General features: G+C 46.6%; 1 protein-coding gene across 1 annotated transcript in view; it reads right to left on the minus strand.

Moving 5' to 3' along the window:
* Positions 1-23,373, minus strand: part of KCNJ6 (potassium inwardly rectifying channel subfamily J member 6) — a 371,462-nt gene that overhangs the window by 331,568 nt on the left and 16,521 nt on the right. The gene's annotated exons all lie outside the window — the stretch shown is intronic.

Raw genomic sequence — 23,373 nt, forward strand, 5'->3', positions numbered from 1 at the left:
GTGCACTTTTCTCCAAATGAGCCTAAGATGAGAGGTCAAGGTCAGTGAGGAGACAGAGGAATGTTGAAAAAAGGAATTTGCTCTGGGGTGAAAACCAAAAACTGCAAAAAATGGAGACACATTGGTGGAGGAATGACAGGCATTATTGTAAGCGAACTCCGCCAATGGAAGAAACTCAGACCAGTCATTTTGGAGTTTGGCCGAGTACAAACGCAAATATTGTTTTAGTGATTGATTAACTCGCTCAGTCTGCCCGTTGGATTGGGGATGGTAGCCTGACGTTAAAGATAATTTCATCTTCAATGAGACACAAAAAGATTTCCAAAACTGTGCAATGAATTGTGGACCCCGATCAGAAACAATATCAGTGGGTAACCCATGGAGTCTGAAAACATGGCGGAGGAACAAGACTGCCAATCCCTGGGCAGATGGCAATCGGGGAAGAGCAATGAAATGGGCCATTTTGCTAAAACGGTCCACTACCACCCATATGACTCGGCATCCGGCTGACAGAGGGAGGTCCACCACAAAATCCATGGAGATATGAGACCATGGCCTAAGAGGAACATTCAAGGGCATAAGCTGACCGATAGGCAAAGAACGGGGAACTTTATGCTGTGCACAGACCTGACACGAAAAAACAAACTCTTTAATGTCTTTGGAAAGACCAGGCCACCATACTGAGCGGGAGACTAATTCCAAAGTCTTAGCGATTCCCGGATGCCCGGCAACTTTGCTATCATGAAACTCCGTCAAAACAGTTGCTCTCAAAAACTCAGGGACAAAAAGACGACCAGCAGGAGTATTTCCAGGAGCTTGATGTTGAAGCAGCTTTAACTGGGTAAATAAATCCTGTGTGAGGCCTGCCCGAATGACTGAAGACGGAAGTATGGGAGTAACAGGACTGTTGTCTTGAACTGGAAGAAAACTGCGTGACAGGGCATCTGCCTTGGTATTCTTGGAACCTGGCCTGAAGGTGATAATGAATTTGAAACGAGTAAAAAATAAAGCCCAACGAGCCTGCCGGGCATTCAGTCGTTTAGCTGATTCAATGTATTGAAGATTTTTGTGATCAGTCAAAACTGAAATGATATGAGTCGCTCCCTCAAGCCAATGCCTCCACTCCTCGAAAGCCCATTTAATAGCCAGCAATTCCCGGTTACCAACATCGTAGTTGGATTCAGCAGAAGAGAATTTCCTGGACATAAAGGCACAAGGATGTAATTCAAGGGAATCCGGATCCTTCTGAGACAGGATAGCCCCTACTCCAACCTCTGAGGCATCAACCTCAACAATGAAAGGCAATTCTGGGTTGGGATGTCTGAGGACAGGGGCTGAGACAAAGGCTTGTTTCAAGGCCTGAAAAGATAACTCAGCTTCACGTGACCAATTGGTAGGATCTGCTCCCTTTTTAGTCAGTGCCACAATGGGAGCAACTAGGTCAGAGAAAGAGTGAATAAATCTTCTATAGTAGTTCGCAAACCCTAAAAAGCGCTGAATTGCTTTTAAGTTGGTGGGTTGCGCCCAACTGAGGATGGCTTGGAGCTTTTTTGGTTCCATACGGAATCCCCGAGGGGAAATAATGTATCCTAAAAAGGATACCTCCGTGACATGAAATTCACACTTCTCCAGCTTGGCATATAGGTGATTTTCACGTAATTTTTTTAGAACCTGACGCACCTGGGTAACATGTTGTTCTACCGAGTCAGAATAAATCAAAATATCGTCTAAGTAGACTACAACGAATTTTCCAAGAAATTCACGGAGCACATCGTTAATGAGATCCTGGAAAACTGCCGGAGCGTTAGACAGGCCGAATGGCATAACCAGATACTCATAGTGGCCTGACTGAGTACTGAATGCCGTTTTCCACTCATCCCCTGACTTGATTCTGATGAGGTTATATGCTCCTCTCAGGTCAATCTTAGAAAAAATCACAGCCGAACGTAGCTGATCAAAGAGGACAGAGATCAGTGGCAGAGGGTAAGTATTTTTTACTGAGATTTTAATCAAGGCTCTAAAGTCAATGCAGGGTCTGAGTGAACCATCCTTCTTCTCTACGAAAAAGAAGCCTGAACTTAAAGGGGATTTAGATGGCCTGATAAATCCTTTCCCTAGGCTTTCTTTAACATACTCATTCATGGCCACGGTTTCAGGTCCGGACAATGCATATAACCTTCCCTTAGGCAAAGTGGCACCAGGAATTAGCTCAATAGCACAATCATAAGGCCTATGGGGAGGCAGAATATCCGCATTGCCCTTGGAAAAAACATCAACAAAATCCTGGTATTCCACAGGAATGGGTGCGGGAATGGCAGCAGCTATTCTGATGGGAAGCGTAATACATTCTTTATTACAGATGGTACCCCATTGTGAGATCTCCCCCGACTGCCAATCAATGATGGGATTATGAAAGGCCAGCCAAGGGTGACCCAGAACCACTGGAACTGCTGGGCAATGGGTGAGGAAAAACTCAATTTTTTCAGAATGCAGAGCTCCTACCGAGAGTAGAACAGGAGGTGTACAGAGAGAAATAACCCCATTGGACAAGGGACTCCCATCTAAACCATGCATGGTGATACACCTACCCAAGGCTAACTGAGGAATACCTAAGGTCTTGGCCCATGTTAAATCCATAAAGTTCCCTGCAGCTCCACTGTCCACAAAAACAGAGACCGAGGAACAGAGGCTGCCAAAGGAAACTTTAGCTGGGACTAACAGTGAATTATTTGAGGAGATAAGCTGCAGACCAAAGTGAACCCCCTCACAATTCACTTGGTCGAGACGTTTCCCGACTTGTTCGGACAACTACGGGCAAAATGTCCCTTACCTCCACAGTATAAACAAAGACCAGAATTTTGCCTTCTGGTTCTTTCTTCAGGAGACAGTTTGGAGAGACCTATCTGCATAGGCTCCTCTATGTCTACAGGGATGGAAAAAACACAAGGAGTTGACCCGACAGATGCTCCTTTTTCAGCCCTCCGCTCTCTGAGCCGACGATCAATCTTAATAGAGAGCTCCATGAGTTTATCGAGAGTCTCAGGAGCGGGATACTGAAGGAGACTGTCTTTTATAGACTCAGATAAGCCGAGGCGAAACTGACTGCGCAGGGCTGGGTCATTCCATCCACAGTCATTCGACCAACGGCGAAACTCCGTACAATAATTCTCAGCGGGATTCCTACCCTGTCTGAGAGCACGCAACTGAGTCTCGGCGGATGCCTCTCTATCAGGGTCGTCATATAACAGTCCTAAAGACTTCAGAAAGGCGTCTACAGAAAATAAAGCCGGATCGTCTGTCTTTAAACCAAAAGCCCAGGTCTGAGGATCCCCCTGAAGCAGAGAAATAATAATTCCAACCCGCTGAGCCTCCGTACCTGAGGAGACTGGTCTCAAACGAAAATAAAGTTTACAAGACTCTTTAAAATTAAAAAACTGTTTTCTATCCCCAGAAAAACGGTCAGGCAGATGCATTTTTGGTTCAGGAATGACCCTTGGGGAAGTCCGTAACAGATCTTCCTGTGACCTCACCCGAAGGGACAGATCCTGAACCATCTGAGTAAGTTCTTGAATCTGGCTAACTAGAAGCTGGCCAGGATTTGGCCCGACACCGGTGGGATTCATGAGGCCGACAAATCTCCCAACTGAACAAGGGAAAAATTAACTCCTGTTAATTTTAAATTTTAGTCTGGCCGGTGATAATGTTATGATTCCCGTACTCCAGACCAGAGGAGATCTTATGGCAGAGGTCTGAGTACAGGAAAGATATACTGGTTTGTGGGAGCAGGAGAGCCTAGTAACCCCTGGCGCCCTAACTCCGTTGTCTCGCCCGTGTTATCAGAAATCCCCTGCGAGACTATGGTTGCTTGAGCCCATGGCAGCCGCGTTCGAAGGGCGGATTATGTCTGCCCAACCCCGATGCCCCCTCAGGTCTTAATGGGAGACAAAGGGAAATCCGAGACAGGGTGATAACAAGGGGCCCTCTGACTAAGCAACCAGGCCAGGGGTTACAAGCTAACTAACTTAACCAAAGAAGTATGTGCGGACTAGCCGCCAGGGAAAAGGACAACCAAAGATCCACTGATCCGTCACTCCTATCCAGCACCGCTGGACACCAGAGTGGACCAGGGAGAGCGGAATCCTCCGCAAAAGCTCCAGAACACAAAGATACAAAATAATAAACAGTAAGCGGTCAAGCCGCAACACACGGCTACGCCGCGACTCACGAACACCACAGGATGTTAAAGGTGCTCGGTCAGACTCCAGGAATAGATGACAAACTTCCGAGTACAGGATCACTGAGGACAGGAACAACCGGATTGAGCAGGACTGGAAACTCTCTGTAACTGACACAGGCAAACAGGAAGCTATCACCGGCGTCTGTGAGAAGTCCAAAGGGTGCTTATAACTGTGAGCTCCCCAATCAGGAGCCAGACTGTGTACTCACAAGTAATGCCGTGCAGCTTGCATGCTGCACGGCCAGCACACCATTAATACAAATTAGAAAAGACCCAGCAACGGGGAACGCGGCCCGAACGTGGCGTCCCCGTTGCTAGGGTCTGAGCGGCTCCGTGCGCCCGGCGTCCAGCGTTGCCAGGGAGCCGGCGGCTGTACGCGCACGGCGTCCCTGGTTGCTAGGCGCCGGGCCGCACCGACGAGCGGACCCCGGCGCCTAACAATATATATATATATACAGGTACTGTATGTGTGTGTATATATGTATATATATACATGTATATGTATGAATATATATATATATATATATGTGTGTATATATATGTATGTATATATATATATATGTGTGTATATATACATGTGTATATATATATATATATATATATATATATATGAACGTACGTATGTACGTACGGAAACCTCCCCTTACAGATCCTGCATTTGCCCCTGATCCCCCTCCTCATGTCACTGCTGCTGTCATATGCAGCCCTGCCCTCACTAACACTCATCTCTTTATACACTCTGTTCTGCTGGGGACCTTGCTCCTTCCACTATTTAATGCTCAGTCTGTGGCTTCCTGCTGCCTCCATTCCCCTCCTCACATCATGTCACTGCCCCTGTCACATGCAGCCCTGTCCTCACTGACACATCACTCATCTCCTGATATACTCTGTGCTGCTGGGGACCCTGCTAATTCCACCATATAACTCTCGATCCGTGGCTTCCTGCTGCCTCCATTTTCCTCCTGCCATTATGTCACATTGTAAAGCACAACGGAATATGCTGCGCTATATAAGAAACTGCTAATAAATAAATAAATAAATAAATAAATGCAGCCCTGTCCTCACTGTCACGTCACTCGTCTCCTGATATCTTGGTGGCCCAGATGTGGCCTTAAGATCTCTCATGCTGTCTTTACTAATTACTGTAAACCCCCCACTGGTGTGTTACTTCAAGAAAAATTATACCAAATTAAATATATGTTATTTATATAATATATGCCAGTGGTTCTCAAACTGTGTGCCGTGGCTCCTTGGGGTGCCTCGGGATACTTGCAGGGGTGCCTTGGATTGGTGGTCCAGGACCAAATAAAATTATTTATGGTCAATATAATAGGCAAAACTAGTGCTAGTAGCTGTCAGTCATAAAATATGGGGACAAACAGAAGCAAATCTTGTCCCTCACCACACAACTGACCCTAAGGATGACATATAAACTAGTGATGAGCGGGTTCGGATCCTCGGAATCCGAACCCGCCCGAACTTCACTTTTTTTTTCACGGGTACGAGCGACTCGGATCCTCCCGCCTTGCTCGGTTAACCCGAGCGCGCCCGAACGTCATCATCCCGCTGTCGGATTCTCGCGAGATTCGGATTCTATATAAGGAGCCGTGCGTCGCCGCCATTTTTCACTCGTGCATTGGAAATGATAGTGAGAGGACGTGGCTGGCGTCCTCTCACTTTGTTTCAGGGGGCTGCAAATATCTTTATTCTGGGGACCAGCAGTATTATAGGAGGAGTACAGTGCAGAGTTTTGCTGACCAGTGACCACCAGTATTATACGTTCTCTGCCTGAAAAACGCTCCATATCTGTGCTCAGTGTGCTGCATATATCTGTGCTCACACTGCTTTATTGTGGGGACTGGGGACCACCAGTATATTACAAAGGAGGAGTACAGTGCAGAGTTTTGCTGACCAGTGACCACCAGTATTATACGTTCTCTGCCTGAAAAATGCTCCATATCTGTGCTCAGTGTGCTGCATATATCTGTGCTCACACTGCTTTATTGTGGGGACTGTGGACCACCAGTATATTATATAGGAGGAGTACAGTGCAGAGTTTTGCTGACCAGTGACCACCAGTATTATACGTTCTCTGCCTGAAAAACGCTCCATATCTGTGCTCAGTGTGCTGCATATATCTGTGCTCACACTGCTTTATTGTGGGGACTGGGGACCACCAGTATAGGAGGAGTACAGTGCAGAGTTTTGCTGACCAGTGACCACCAGTATTATACGTTCTCTGCCTGAAAAACGCTCCATATCTGTGCTCAGTGTGCTGCATATGTCTGTGCTCACACTGCTTTATTGTGGGGACTGGGGACCACCAGTATATTATATAGGAGGAGTACAGTGCAGAGTTTTGCTGACCAGTGACCACCACTATTATTATACGTTGATCTATTACTGGCATATAATTCCACACATTAAAAAATGGAGAACAAAAATGTGGAGGGTAAAATAGGGAAAGATCAAGATCCACTTCCACCTCGTACTGAAGCTGCTGCCACTAGTCATGGCCGAGACGATGAAATGCCATCAACGTCGTCTGCCAAGGCCGATGCACAATGTCATAGTAGAGAGCATGTAAAATCCAAAAAATAAAGCTCAGTAAAATGACCCAAAAATCTAAATCATAATCATCTGAGGAGAAGCGTAAACTTGCCAATGTGCCATTTACGACACTGAGTGGCAATGAACGGCTGAGGCCCTGGCCTATGTTCAAGGCTAGTGGTTCAGCTTCACCTGAGGATGGAAGCAGTCATCCTCCTGCTAGAAAACTTAAAAGAGTTAAGATGGCAAAAGCACAGCAAAGAACTGTGCGTTCTTCTAAATCACAAATCCCCAAGGAGAGTCCAATTGTGTCGGTTGCGATGCCTGACCTTCCCAACACTGGACGGGAAGAGGTTCCGCCTTCCACCATTTGCACGTCCCCTGCAATTGCTGGAAGGAGCACCCGCAGTCCAGTTCCTGATAGTCAAATTGAAGATGTCACTGTTGAAGTACACCAGGATGAGGATACGGGTGTTGCTGGCGCTGGGGAGGAAATTAACAAGGAGGATTCTGATGGTGAGGTGGTTTGTTTAAGTCAGGCACCCGGGGAGACACCTGTTGTCCGTGGGCCGAATATGGCCATTGATATGCCTGGTCAAAATAAAAAATAAAAATCACCTCTTCAGTGTGGAATTATTTCAACAGAAATGCGGACAACTGGTGTCAAGCCGGGTGTTGCCTTTGTCAAGCTGTAATAAGTAGGGGTAAGGACGTTAACCACCTAGGAACATCCTCCCTTATACGTCACCTGGACCGCATTCATCAGAAGTCAGTGACAAGTTCAAAAACTTTAGATGACAGCGGAAGCAGTCCACTGACCACTAAATCCCTTCCTCTTGTAACCAAGCTCCTGCAAACCACACCACCAACTCCCTCAGTGTAAATTTCCTCCTTACACAGGAAAGCCAATAGTCCTGCAGGCCATGTCACTGTCAAGTCTGACGAGTCCTCTCCTGCCTGGGATTCCTCCGATGCATCCTTGAGTGTAACGCCTACTGCTGCTGGCGCTGCTGTTGTTGCTGCTGGGAGTCGATCGTCATCCCAGAGGGGAAGTCGGAAGACCACTTTTACTACTTCCAGTAAGCAATTGAATGTCCAACAGTCCTTTGCGAGGAAGATGAAATATCACAGCAGTCATCCTGCTGCAAAGCGGATAACTCAGGCCTTGACAGCCTGGGCGGTGAGAAACGTGTGTCCGGTATCCACCGTTAATTCACAGGCAACTACAGACTTGATTGAGGTACTGTGTCCCCGGTACCAAATACCATCTAGGTTCCATTTCTCTAGGCAGGCGATACCGAAAATGTACACAGACGTCAGAAAAAGAGTCACCAGTGTCCTAAAAAATGCAGTTGTACCCAATGTCCACTTAACCACGGACATGTGGACAAGTGGAGCAGGGCAGACTCAGGACTATATGACTGTGACAGCCCACTGGGTAGATGTATTGCCTCCCGCAGCAAGAACAGCAGTGGCGGCACCAGTAGCAGCATCTCGCAAACGCCAACTCGTTCCTAGGCAGGCTACGCTTTGTATCACCGCTTTCCAGAAGAGGCACAATGCTGACAACCTCTTACGGAAACTGAGGAACATCATCGCAGAATGGCTTACCCCAATTGGACTCTCCTGGGGATTTGTGACATCGGACAACGCCAGCAATATTGTGCGTGCATTACATCTGGGCAAATTCCAGCACGTCCCATGTTTTGCACATACATTGAATTTGGTGGTGCAGAATTATTTAAATAACGACAGGGGCGTGCAAGAGATGTTGTCGGTGGCCCGAAGAATTGCGGGCCACTTTCGGCATTCAGCCACCGCGTGCCGAAGACTGGAGCACCAGCAAACACTCCTGAACCTGCCCTGCCATCATCTGAAGTAGAGGTGGTAACGAGGTGGAATTCAAACCTCTATATGCTTCAGAGGATGGAGGAGCAGCAAAAGGCCATTCAAGCCTTTACATCTGCCTACGATATAGGCAAAGGAGGGGGAATGCACCTGACTCAAGCGCAGTGGAGAATGATTTCAACGTTGTGCAAGGTTCTGCAACCCTTTGAACTTGCCACACGTGAAGTCAGTTCAGACACTGCCAGCCTGAGTCAGGTCATTCCCCTCATCAGGCTTTTGCAGAAGAAGCTGGAGACATTGAAGGAGGCGCTAAAACAGAGCGATTCCGCTAGGCATGTGGGACTTGTGGATGGAGCCCTTAATTCGCTTAACCAGGATTCACGGGTGGTCAATCTGTTGAAATCAGAGCACTACATTTTGGCCACCGTGCTCGATCCTAGATTTAAAACCTACGTTGTATCTCTCTTTCAGGCAGACACAAGTCTGCAGCGGTTCAAAGACCTGCTGGTGAGAAAATTGTCAAGTCAAGCAGAACGTGACCCGTCAACAGCTCCTCCTTCACATTCTCCCCCAACTGGGGGTGCGAGGAAAAGGTTAAGAATTCCGAGCCCACCCGCTGGCGGTGATGCAGGGCAGTCTGGAGCGAGTGCTGACATCTGGTCCGGACTGAAGGACCTGCCAACGATTACTGACATGTCGTCTACTGTCACTGCATATGATTCTGTCACCATTGAAAGAATGGTGGAGGATTATATGAGTGACCGCATCCAAGTAGGCACGTCAGACAGTCCGTACGTATACTGGCAGGAAAAAGAGGCAATTTGGAGGCCCTTGCAGAAACTGGCTTTATTTTACCTAAGTTGCCCCCCCTCCAGTGTGTACTCCGAAAGAATGTGTTTAGTGCAGCCGCTCACCTTGTCAGCAATCGGCGTACGAGGTTACTTCCAGAAAATGTGGAGAAGATGATGTTCATCAAAATGAATTATAATCAATTCCTGCGTGGAGACATTCACCAGCAATTGCCTCTAGAAAGTACACAGGGACCTGAGATGGTGGATTCCAGTGGGGACGAATTAATAATCTGTGAGGAGGGGGATGTACACAGTGAAAGGGGTGAGGAATCGGACGATGAGGAGGAGGTGGACATCTTGCCTCTGTAGAGCCAGTTTGTGCAAGGAGAGATTGATTGCTTTTTTTTTGGTGGGGGCCCAAACCAACCAGTCATTTCAGTCACAGTCGTGTGGCAGACCCTGTGGCTGAAATGATGGGTTTGTTAAAGTGTGCATGTCCTGTTTATACAACATAATGTTGGGTGGGAGGGCCCAAGGACAATTCCATCTTGCACCTCTTTTTTCTTTCATTTTTCTTTGCATCATGTGCTGTTTGGGGACTATTTTTTTGAAGTGCCATCCTGCCTGACACTGCAGTGCCACTCCTAGATGAGCCAGGTGTTTGTGTTGGCCACTTGGGTCGCTTAGCTTAGCCATCCAGCGACCTTGGTGCACCTCTTTTTTTCTTTGCATCATGTGCTGTTTGGGGACTATTTTTTTTAAGTGCCATCCTGCCTGACACTGCAGTGCCACTCCTAGATCGGCCAGGTGTTTGTGTCGGCCACTTGTGTTGCTTAGCTTAGTCATCCAGCGACCTCGGTGCAAATTTTAGGACTAAAAATAATATTGTGAGGTGTGAGGTGTTCAGAATAGACTGAAAATGAGTGGAAATTATGGTTATTGAGGTTAATAATACTATGGGATCAAAATGACCCCCAAATTCTATGATTTAAGCTGTTTCTGTAAAAAAAAAAAAACGAATCCAAAACACAACCGAATCCGACAAAAAATTTTCAGGGAGGTTTTGCCAAAACGCGTCCGAATCCAAAACACGGCCGCGGAACCGAATCCAAAACCAAAACACAAAACCCGAAAAATGTCCAGTGCACATCACTAAATTATAAAAACAATCTACTTAATTTAATGTTGCTCTCTAAATTTCTCAATAAGAAATTTTTGGCCTAGGGGTGCCGTGAAAAAAATTCTGATACTCTAGGGCGCCGTTATTCCAAAAAGTTTGGAAACCACTGGCATTAGCTCTCCAGAGTTATTTTGTTATACTGCGGAAAGGAACAGACATCTAGACATATCCCGCAATTATGTCGTCTTCTACAGTTGTACAAGGAAACATAGCCTGGGGTGAGGTTGGAGGACACTCACACTGGGCTGAGTGCCACACAGGTTTATGCACGACCCTGATCTCTGACACCCCATGCGGCCAATGGAATAGGAACCTACTTGTGAGAACCCGTCGGTTAAGGAGTTGGAAATGTGCTCATGAAAAGTGGGTGCATTTACAGTAGGTGGTGGAGTTCTGCTTCAGTTTATTTACACACACTGGGGTCCACATTTACCACCTGGAGGAAACCACACAAGAATATAAAATCCAGGGTACCAGTTGTTGTGGAACCCATGATCCCAGTTCTGTCAGTTAGTAATGCTAACCACTGTGCCACTGTAGTGTCCTGTCCAGCTGTGCTACCTCTCAGTTGGCGAGTGCCAAGAAAGCTGCAACCATGAGGTGTAAATGCTGTATAAGACCCTGGTATATCAGGACATATAAGAAGGAATAGTCAACGATTTAACAAAATCAAATTGCAAACAATATCCAACCTCTGCAAGTGACTATCCTATCATTACCTCCCACCATCTGGATCTGGAACGTATTCTACTATTACACAATAAACGTTTATGTCCCCGACCTGGTCATAGTATCTAAAGGAATGTTATGAGTGTAGTTTTACTGTACAATGTATTGTTATGTGTTGCTAAATTTTATATAATTAATGTTGATACAATTTCTAAGTTTAATTGAGGTAAATGAACTGTAATATCTGTTATAAATAGGACACTGTACGTAAGCTTCATTCAATAATTCATCAATTCTCACAGAGATCAATTAACCAAGAAATAATAATCAAAGTTATTCATAATTAAACACAGAGAATAACCAATAGCGGATCTTTTAGATATTCATAATTGCAAATCATCCTCCGATAGTGTAAATGAATTATGGAGAAAACATGGATTCGGTTTACACCTCAGTAAGGGGTGAGATTACAGTCTCATTAGTCATGATTGAAAACTATTTATATTTTATCTACTCGTGAGAAGTGCTGTACAGTCCATTTACACTGTTCCCTGGTGCCAAGTCTCTGGGGGCGGAATGTATCCCACATCACATTACAGTGCTGCACATGCATGAACACTGGAAGGGACCGTATTACAGTAGATCCCTATTGGGAAAGAAGCCCACAGGCTTCTAAAGTTAATGACATCTATAGATGGCGTTGCCAATCAGATACAGGCTTCGGGAAGTTTTGCTTTTAAAAGCTTGATACATATGGGAAATGAGAATTTTGTCATTTTGGCCGCATTTTGCCATTAGTAAATTCTGCCCTAGAAACTTTTTGGGGGTGGGGGTGTACTTCTGATTGTGGGAAGGGTGGTGTCCCTCTACCTTCCTTATGATTCAGATGCAAGCTTAAAGAATAGCGTTCACTTTAAGGATTCTGGTGGCAAATAGTAAGAAAGGACCAAGCAGCGGATATTATTTGTCCTGTGCCGTACCTCAGTCAGCGGCATCACATCAGCACTAGCTCAGAACCACAGTATATAGTAGAGGAGCTGATTCTGAGTTTCAGGTAATCTGGAACGGCATCTATGGATTTTTAGTCTACTGCACATGCGCTGCACAGTTGCATTTGCAACATTGATAACATGATTCTGACTCGTATGCATCTCAGTCTTATCTCTGCAGCGACTGAACGGGCATTACTGGGTGGCAACCGGGCAATGGATCCTATGTGGTCAGGAGGTGCTGGGAGAACAGTCAAAGCATTGGGAACTCGCAGCCCTCGTACTTGCTTGAATTGCCCCCTCAGTAAATACAGTACATTGCATACAGCAGTTTTCTGCTGATTAGCGGCTGCCTGGAGATCCTCTATAACTTACATCATAGAGGAGAATGAATTGACCCCAACCTCAACTGTGCAGCATTTATAGACTATAAATTCCACAGAATTAGAAATCCAGAAACAGAGTATGAAATGGCGGTAGCTCATAGCGACAGATAACTCGCAGGGTCTATGCTGAATGGTTGCCAGATACAATATCGCGGTTTCCTGCTTCTAGCCATTCCAGCAAGAGTCTCGGGTTATAACGGTTTGACCCTATGATGGTAAATCTATCACCGGGCAATCATACTTTTATTACAGTGCCCTTACTCTGAAATTAACCCCTTCTTATCTGGAGGTAGATTGCACCCTGCTGACAGTTCTTTTTGCCGCTAGTTTTCTTTACATTGCTAAATCTATGCAGTTGCCCGGCCCAGAGCAGTATCACAGAATGACAGTATCCCAGCTGAACCGAGTATACGCACGCCGGATGTATATACTATTTCAGTAGTCTTCCCAGGAGCTTAGTGGCATTTGTACAGCGCTGCGGAATATGTTGATGCTACTGTATATAGAAATAAATGATAATAAATGACATCTGTGTAGAAATGTTAGATGTCTATGCGCTGTATTTTGGCATTTCGACCATGTCGATATTGGATTGTCATCCTGATGCACGTAACCCTAACACATCATACCCTTTTAATTGTGGATCTATGGACAATGCACAGTACTACTCCCCCCTCCCTAGGTGTATGTGTATACATATATCTATAGTAATATAGATAAAAAGCAGATATGATTTTATATATATATATATATATATATATATATAGATAGATATAATGTATATATACAAAAACACACATTATACTTTATTAATAAATAATTAAATATACTGGATTACAATGGATAATCAACATTATATATAGATATATAATGAGAAAAATGGACAGTAGGATGACTGTGAGGAATAGGGGAAATATTTTCCAGGAATAAGGAGCGAAATATTTTCCAGGAATAAGGAGGGTAGTGGTGCCAAGCTTGGTCTTTGCCCTGGGTGGGAAAGAGCCTAGCTTCACCCCTGAATAGAGGGACCCTGCAACATTAGAACTCCACTTTGGAATAACGTTATCCCCTCCTTCACTTCACTCTGTGTAAGGGCCAAAGAAACATGCCCTGCAGATGGTCTTTACATGGCGTGCTGCAGGTGTACGGTACTGTATATGTACTGTATATACAGGGCTGTTAAAATTAATGTCTCCCTACTTGCAGCACACGGAGCAAGTTTTAAGGCTCGTAAAAATTGCAATTTGGACAACAGCTACTGTTTCTCAGATTATCATCCTTGTCGCACTGCTATAGCACACATATCCCCTAGTAGTTTACAGGGTATGCACTCTCTCTGATTTTATTACATTACTGCAAAATAGAAGTAAATACGGTAAAAATACTGAGTGATGGGACATGGTTTAGGTGCAGTCTGTGTGGCATGCCAAACAGCTATATATCTCCTATATAATAGCCCAGATCTGTCACTCTGTGACTGTGTGTATAACGCTGGGCGTGGCTAGGAGCTCTCATTGGATTAGCAGCAGGTCTATCACACCCAGTCCACAGCTGATTGGGAGAGAAACGCCTTCCCACACAGGTTACATCCAATGGGAGGCTCTGCCCTTTGGCAGCTGTGTGATCCCAGGGCAGGATTAACAATGGGGCTAATCAGGGCCGGTGCAAGGGTGTTCGGCGCCTCCCTGCAAACTATAAATTTGCGCCCTCCCTCCCATACTTAATAAAGGGACGGTGCGCACCGAAGTCGCACGCCACAAGAAACGGGTGGGGTGTGGCCACACAATAGTACCAATTCAAATTACTCCACATAGTAGCACAATCTTGTTCACATTACACCGCACATTGGGGGTCATTCCGACCCGTTCGCACGCAGCGGTTCTTCGCTGCGGTGCAAACGGGTCGGAACTGCGCATGCACGCCGGACACATTGCGCACGCACGTCATTGCCTGGCGACGCCCGTCACTGGAAAGCGACGCCGCCAGCGAGAAATGTGATCTCATCGGCGATCGCAAGAAGACAGACAAGCAGGAGGCGTTCCGGGGCGGATACTCACCGTTTTCCAGGCGTGGTGAGTCCAAAGCAGGTGGATCCAGGCGTTTGGAGGGCGGATGTCTGACGTCACAGCCGGGAACATCATCTCTGGATCCGTCGCAATGGTGAGTAGCTGCAGGGCTGGTCTTGTTTTGCTTTAAACTTTTTTAGCATAGCAGGGCTGCACAAGCGATCGCAGCCTTGCTATGCTAAAATACACTCTCCCATAGATATGAGATAGATAGATCGACACACACACACACACACACACACACACACACACACACACACACACACACACACAAATAGATAGATAATAGGCAGACACATAGATAAATAGATAGATAATTGGCAGATAGATAGATAGAGAGATAGATATATAGATAGACATGAATCACATATAAAAAGAAAACTCACTTTAGTTCCTCTGTACTGGCCCCAGGCAGTCTCTCTTTTGTTCCTGAGTCCTCAGGTGATGAGATGGCTCCGTCCATAGAGATGGGGGCATCTAGTGGCTCCTGGCAGTACTGCAGTCAGCTGTGACTGCAGCTCTCTGCTCCCGAAACCGTCATTTACTGGTCCCGCCCCCACACCTCCTCCTGCTAGTGTCACAGCACTGACACAGGACGGGAGGAGGTGTCATCAGCGGCGGGGCTGGAGTGGGGGAACTAGAAGATCCGCGATCCAGGCTTCCGGCTGCCGCTGCTTGTACAATGATAGGTGCAGTGGCAGCCAGCAACAACAGCGCACAGTGAAGGGATGCAGATCAGTTAGAGCGCCTCTCCTGCCTGGCGCCTACCTGCACTGCATCCCTTCGCTGAGCGGGTTCCGCCGGCTCTGGGGCTAATGGAGCTGCAGCTCCAGGTTCACACCCCAAAATAGGCCCACTGCATCTGCAGCAACATACCCTCCAACAATTTACACATAAAAATCGCTACAAATTCGAAAAGGGGGCGTGGCCACGGGTACAGTGGAGTGGCCACATCCCCTTTCTTATACTTTCAATGGAAGTTTGGAGAGCAAAAAATCGGTACAGACCATAAAAAAAAGGTACTGTACCTGCCAAAAAGGTACAGTTGGAGGGTATGCCACTGCATCTGTAGCAAGTCTCTGCGCTGTAGATAGGGGAAAAAAAAATCCATTTATTGCAGCATCCTGTGTCCTGCTGTCAGTCCACCTGCCCCCTCCGCCATCAACAATCCCCACTCCCTAGCCACGGTGCAGGTGGAACAAGAGCTGCTGCGGCCACCGGCATAGATTTGTATGAAAGCGGCACAGCGGAAGGCTTTCATAGCCCTCCCTGCGCTGCATACTCTCTGAGCCCCGGGGCCTCCTCTGCGCGTGATGTCACAGAAGTGCCTCCCCGCCACAGCCGCGCCCAGATCCCCAGAGGCCCTGACTCCGCAACACAGCACCTGGGCTGCCGGCCTGGAAGCCCCGAGATGGCTAATGTAACAGATAGAGTGGGTGATATTGCGGAGGGTAATGTCTGGACGCTGAATCAATTTAGAAGGTGACAGTGCTGTGCAGTGCAGTGGGTGTGCACTGTCACTGACACTGCACAGCACTCTCATCTTTTACATTGATTTAGTGAGTCAGTCAGTTCTGCCAGCCAGTCACTATTGTTAGCGCCGGTGTCCCAACACGCCACAGTACAGGGAAGTAGATGCACTAAATAAACTACAGCTCCCAGCAGCCCTTAGCGCCGAAGCAATCCGGCGCTAAGGGCTGCTGGGAGCAGTGCATCTTCTTCCCTGTAATGCGGCACATTGGGACACCGGCGCTAACAATAGTGACTGGCTGCTTGGCTGCTGTGCGAGTTTCCGGGAGAGCCACTGCCAAAGGGAGGACAGCAGCTTAGCTGCTTCAAGGAGAAGCATTACCTGCCCTTCCCCTACTTGCAGTACCTCCGGGCCCCATCCGTGGCACCCCCCCCCCCCTCCAGTACCTGCGGTGGCTCCGGACCCCCTACCCACAACACCGACGCACTAGCCTCTCCCCCACCTGCGGCGCCACCGCACCCGCCCAGAGCTGGTCATAGGCATAGGCAAACTAGGCAATTGCCTAGGGCATTTGATATGCCTAGGGGCATCAGTAGCTTCTGCTGATTAAAATGATATGCGGCATGCCTATATTCTGTGTGTAGCATTTCATATGCAGATACAGCCACAGTCTCACACAGTATATAGGCATGCTGCATATCATTTTAATAAGCAGAAGCTGTTTGAGCATCCTAGCCACCTAGCAATGCAAATAAGATGCATTTTCATAAAAAAAAGGTGCCCGACGTTAGCATTGAGGCAAGATTTATGAGGACACATCTGTATCTAAGCAGAGGTAGAGGTCACAGTGTTAGTTGCAGTGTGAGTGCTGTGTGCATGTGAGTGGGATGGTTGTGCAGTAGTGTTCGGAATATGTGTAAGGAGCATTATGTGTGTCATGTAAAAATGCATTAATAATGTGCAACATATGTGTAAGGGGCACTATGTGTGTCATTATGTGTATAAGAGCATTAATAATGTGTGGCATATGTGTAACAGGGTACTATTGTATGTGTGTCATTATGTGTATAGGGGCACTAATAATGTGCAGCAAATGTGTACGGGGCACTATGTGTGTCATTATGTGTATAAAGCAATTAATAATGTGTGGCATATGTGTAAGGGACATTATGTGTATAAGGGCATTAAGATAAGGAGAGTGCCTGACTGGGCACGATATCTATATAAGAGTCTGGCAATTTTGTGATTGGTTAAAGAAGGTCAATTGTTGCTAGGCAGATCAGAGTTTTGAGTGAGTGATAATTGGGTAGGGCCAGCCTACCGGTGAGTGTAGGGGAGGTGTTTAGTACATGTAGGGTAGAAACTTCCAGAGTGCTTCCTCTTGTGTGGCATTATGTGTATAAGGTGCTCTACTATGTGGCGTTGCGTATAGAAAGGGCACTGCTGTATCATCTAATGTGAATAAAGAGCAATAAGGTGTGGTGTAATGTGAATAAGGAGCAATTAAGTGTGATGTAATGTGAATAAGGGACTCTACTGTGAGGAATAACGTTTATAAGGTAAAGTGATACTACTGTGGGATGTAATATGAATTATGGACACTATCGCATGATCAAATGTGAATAAAGTTGCAGTACTGTGTGGCGTAATTGGAATTGGGGTTACTATTGTATGCCCCGTGGCAGCAAAAACACACCCCTTTTTGGGCTGTACGCCAAATGTGCGAACTGTTCCTATTTAAAACATAAGGAATACAAACACCAAAATAAGTACTGCTATGGGTGAGGGGTGATGGTGCTGGGAAAGAGTAGCAAGGTCAGAGGCGGAACCAGCGGTGGTGCTAGGCGGCACCAGCCAAAATCTTGCTTAGTGCATCATATTGGTTAGGGCCGGCTCTGCACCCGCCCCTCCCCCACCTGCGGCACCCCGCATCCGCTCCTCCAACACCCTCTGTGGCTCCGTACCCCCTCCCCTACCCGTGGCACCCACGCACTCACCGTGACACCACCGCACCAGCCCCTCCCCCAACACAGCACCCCTGCAACCGCCCCTCCCCCACCCATGGCACCCCCGGACCCCCTCCCTATCCGCATCTCCATTGCACCCGCCACTCCCCCAACCACAGCACCTACTAGGTGATTCATCAGGCCCTGCGTGCGCTGTTTGCGCCGTTGCAAGGGGCTACAACCCCTTAACCATTGCACGCCCTTTGTCCGTGCAATATTTAACCACTCACACAATTATGATTGGAGGTAATACTCCATATAACAAAAATATTGTATGCCGCAAGGGCGTGCAAGGGTTAAGGGGGCGTAGCCCCTTACAACGATGGGAAGAGCGCCCGTAGGGCGTGATGAATCACCTAGTTTATATTTACACACACACGCACACATATATATTATAAATATATTTTTATACACACAGACAGATGTGTCCTCTTACAACTTTGCTCCATGCGTTACAAGCCGCGTTACACATAACGCATGATGGCCGTGTGACTTAGTAGCGCCAAGTGTCTTTATTTGCACCTTTTGCAGCGAACATGCATCTTAGACACAACATAATGTAATAAGATGCACAAGCAACTTCTGCTGATTAAAATGATATGCGACATTCCTATATTCTGTGTGTGACTGGGACTGTATCTGCATACGAAATGCTATGCTGGATATACTTTCCTGGAAAACACTGTAACATGGCATTCGGAGGCAGATAGAACTGTTATTACACACAGAATATAGGCATGCCGCATATCATTTTAATCAGCAGAAGCTGCTTCTGTGTCCTATTACATTACATTGCGTCTAAAAGGCAGTCATTAACGCGGCAAATGATGCAAAAAAAGCTCTGTGCTACCGAGTTCCGCATCACGGCAGCATGGCGCGACTTGAAGGGCTGTTTATATATATTATATATATTATATATTATTATATATATTTATATACACACGCACATATATACAAGCAGCTGGGGAGAACAGAGCTGCCTTGACCTCTTTAGTATGCACATAGCATCGGAGTAATGTGATAATGGTTTCTGAAACATGTTGTAAAGATTGCACGTATCACAGAGGTAAGTGCTGGACACAGAGCTACAACGAAAGGGTGGTACAAATGAGTAATATATATTATCATGTGGCTGCGGTGACACATGTAATAATGTTAATTTCGCCCCGGGGATGTACGACAGCCCTGTAATTGTGATTGTATTGACAATGCAGGATAGCTTTTTCCTTGGCTATGTAAATTTCCATCCCTTTTCTCTTCCCAGCTCAGTGTCTGCTGCTGTTGTGTTGCCAGGACATGTCTAAAACACTTCAGGCTACAGGGTGAGCTAGAATTTCTCCAACCATTTCACAGTGTGCTTCCCCAGTGCTACAGAACTCCCTATGGGGTCTCTTTCCTGCAAGTACTTGCAGGCTTCCCTGACTGTAAATTGATTTTCGCCGATGTGTTTTTCTGGTACTAGACTTCAAATGTTTGTCCTTCGAGTCTCAGGATCACTTAGGAAGCCGTAGCCGAGTCATAGTCTATTAGAGCTTGTATAACAAATACCAAGGTGGGAACATAAATTTTGACCCGTTCACGGTCTAAAATACGGTGTGCCTGATTCCCTACCTTACACTAATGCAAGGGTCTGCAAGCAAAACCCGTGCCACCATTTATTTTAGATCACACAGTAATGTTCATACCTCTAGCCCTATAATACCGTACTTGACTGCTCTTTGCCAATCAGAGAAGGGGATCAGCACATTTTATATTATTAATCTGAGCTACAGACCTGAGTGCAGGATTCCTGATGGATGTAAGACCAAACCTGACAAGCTGTCATTGTGCTGCAATCTCGGAGCAGCAATGTCCCACCGTGTTTGTGGACAGCTAACAGAGAGATTGGGGGCTTTGGTCATTTAGCAAGAAGCCTGCTGGCGTTACAGCTCATTCATTAGCCACCGGCAAAGGGGGATCAGTTTTCTACTTCCAAACAAGATGTGATGGGTCTGGAATGTTTTGTCTTTACACTTGTGGTGCAGGTGTGGGCATTGCTTATTTATAATCACAGTTATACCCCTTTCACATCGCACTAAAAACCCGGTATATTGCCGTGTCGAAACGGGTCAGTGTGCGATGTGAAAGGTCCTTTGCAGAATTAGCGGGTCGCCTGACCCGGTAATTCAACCCGGTAAAAAAGAAGGGTTATTACCGGGTTGAATACCGGGTCAGGTGCAGTGTGAATGGGAGCCGTTCCGATGCGACACGGCTCCCATTCACAGCATAGGGAGAGGCGGCGCAGGGGATGAGCTCATCTCCCAGCGCCGCATCCACCCCCGCACCTGCTGCTGCTGCGCCCCCCGCTGCTATGGCAACCGACCCAGTATATTGCCGGGTCGGAAAGCCAGCAGAGGAGCGCAAATGCCGGATCCCACCCGGTAAGGACACGTTTCTCTTACCGGGTAGGATCCGGCATTTGCGATCTGAATGCAGCAATAGTGGGAAAAGAAGTTTGTATGAGAAGTTGGATAAACTGGTAAGTAAAGACAGCGAAGAAGGTTTTGCAGTAAATGAAACAAGGATTGCAATGTGACAACAGCGGATGGGAAATAAAATGAGGACTACAATGGCGAGTCTTAAATGTCACTGCAGATAGCGAATGTGGCCTAGGGACTTAGAGGTCTATTTACTAAGCCTTGGATGAAGATAAAGTACCAGCCAATCAGCTCTTAACTCCCATGTCACAGGCTGTGTTTGAAAAAATGACGGATAGGAGCTGATTGTCTGGTACTTTATCTCCGTCCACTTTATCACTCTCCATGGGTTAGTAAATAGATCACTTAGGTTGTTGTGACTTAGCATCTTGAGGGTGTGACTTATGTAGCAGCTTGGTAGCCTGATGGGGTGAATCGATGGCCTGGCTGGGAAGGTTGAGAAAAAATAAATAGTTGGTAATGTTAAACCGTAAAAGACTATAAAACAAGAAACAAAATCATCACCAGGTTAAACGCTTAACACAACCATTAGAAGTATCACAATAAAAACAAACATAAAATGAATAAGGGAGCAGATCCGAAAGATTTCACCTTTTCCATCTTCCATCTTTCCACCCCGTACACAAGGGACATACATGTACATCAAGGGCGTAGCTACCATAGGTGCAGACAGTGCAGCTGCTATGGGGCCCAGAGCTGAGAGGGCCCATCTTCCCTGTCACAGTTACATGTGTTATATACAAGGGCGTAGCTACCATAGGTGCAGGCAGTGCAGCTGCTATGGGGCCCAGAGCTGTGAGGGCCCATCTTCCCTGTCACAGTTACATGTGTTATATGCAAGGGCGTAGCTACCATAGGTGCAGGCAGTGCAGCTGCTATGGGGCCCAGAGCTGAGAGGGCCCATCTTCCCTGTCACAGTTACATGTGTTATATACAAGGGCGTAGCTACCATAGGTGCAGGCAGTGCAGCTGCTATGGGGCCAGAGCTGAGAGGGGCCACCTTCCCTGTCACAGTTACTTGTGTTATATACATTTTTCGCCATTGAGTGGTACGTAGGGGTCCTTTCAAACTTTTTCCTTGGGGCCTGCAATATATCTAGGTATGCCCATGGACCTGCTCATTATAGGGTGGTATAAAATTAACTGGAGGGCATTGTAATGAGGCACAATATGAACGGGGAGCACTATATACCATAATGTGAATTGGGGGTACTGTGCGGCATAATGTGTACTGGCAGCTCTGAAATGTGACATAGGGTGAACTTAATCACTACTGCGATTCCTAAAATAAACTAGTGCACTACTATGGGGCATAACATTAAATAAGGCTCTACTAGGGTTCAGAAAACTAACTAGGGCACTATTATAGGACATAACATTAACAACTGCTGCAGAGAAGTGTCTCTCTAGAAGCATTGGGACGGGGCCCCTTCAAAATATTGCTATGGGGCCCACTAAGTTCTGGCTACGCACCTGATGTACATGTATGGTAATAATTTAAAAGGCAAAACCAGCCAGGTTGGTTTTGGCTTTTCAATGATTACTGCTTCAAAAACACAGACTAGCTTGTGGAATCGCACCCGTACGTGTATCCCGCAGACTATTACATAAGGCACATACTGTAGTGTACAAAGCAGACATATCACATAGCCATCAGACCTATGATGATAAAACGAGTATCGCGACCCCGGGATCCCGGCAGCAGCATTCTCGGCGGGGAGGGGGGCACCAAAGCCCCTTGCGGGGTCGCTGCGCTCGCCATGCAGCGCTCTCTACAGGTTCTATTCCCATTCTGTGGGTGTCGTGGACACCCATGAGTGGGTTTAGACCCCGTGGGTTGGCATTCCATCGGCCGGCATTTTTAGCGCTTAGGATTCCGGCATCGGCATGGTGACTGCCGGGATCCCGAGCACCGGTCACATGACCACATCCCGAAAAACCAGTGAGGAACCAATGGGAGGAGGATACCAGAGTGAATGTTATTGAGGAACAGTAGGTATAAGTGCCAATACTAATAATGACAGTGGTTTTGCGTCCTGACTCAGAATCACGCCTTTAATGTATAACCGTTTAGCTAGACTCAGCATATAAACTTCCCCCTCTTTGAACACCGAGCCTCTGTAAGAGCAATTTCTACTTTAATTAAAAACAGTTCCCGCCTGTTTGTAGTCTTTGCCACTGAGCCAGCTCAGAAACTATCGCTTCCAACGTGGAATATGCGTCCTCTGTTATAACAGGCTTTCTTCATACCGGCCAAGTGAGCATGACAAGCCAGGGCAAGCGCAGCCATCATTTGTCTGTAAAATCCATTTATCTCTTTGTGAATCTGATTACGTTAAATGTTGGTGATGCATTATCCCGATGCATTATCCCCAAGCAGGAAGAGTTCCTGACAATGGAGGAAGTTTAAGCCAGCCTGTGGGGGAACGTGATCCTTCTCTCGCTGGAATAATGCATGTACAGCCCTGAGGAAACACTTTTGAGTTGCTCTGTGAAGGTGGGAAAGGAAGGAAAGAAGGTGGAATGAACGAAGCTGACACTTTGCTTTCAAAACAGGGGAGAATGGAGATCGAGAAATAAAACGTGATAGAGACGATTAAAATAATCCTGTTTTTTTCCAATTTTTCTTACTTAGTAAATAAAAAAAATCACAGACATATGACTGAGATAAGCGAACCCATCATGATTACATTTGGGGGCTGC

Source organism: Pseudophryne corroboree, chromosome 2 (genome assembly GCF_028390025.1).
Source record: "Pseudophryne corroboree isolate aPseCor3 chromosome 2, aPseCor3.hap2, whole genome shotgun sequence".
Taxonomy (NCBI): domain Eukaryota; kingdom Metazoa; phylum Chordata; class Amphibia; order Anura; family Myobatrachidae; genus Pseudophryne; species Pseudophryne corroboree.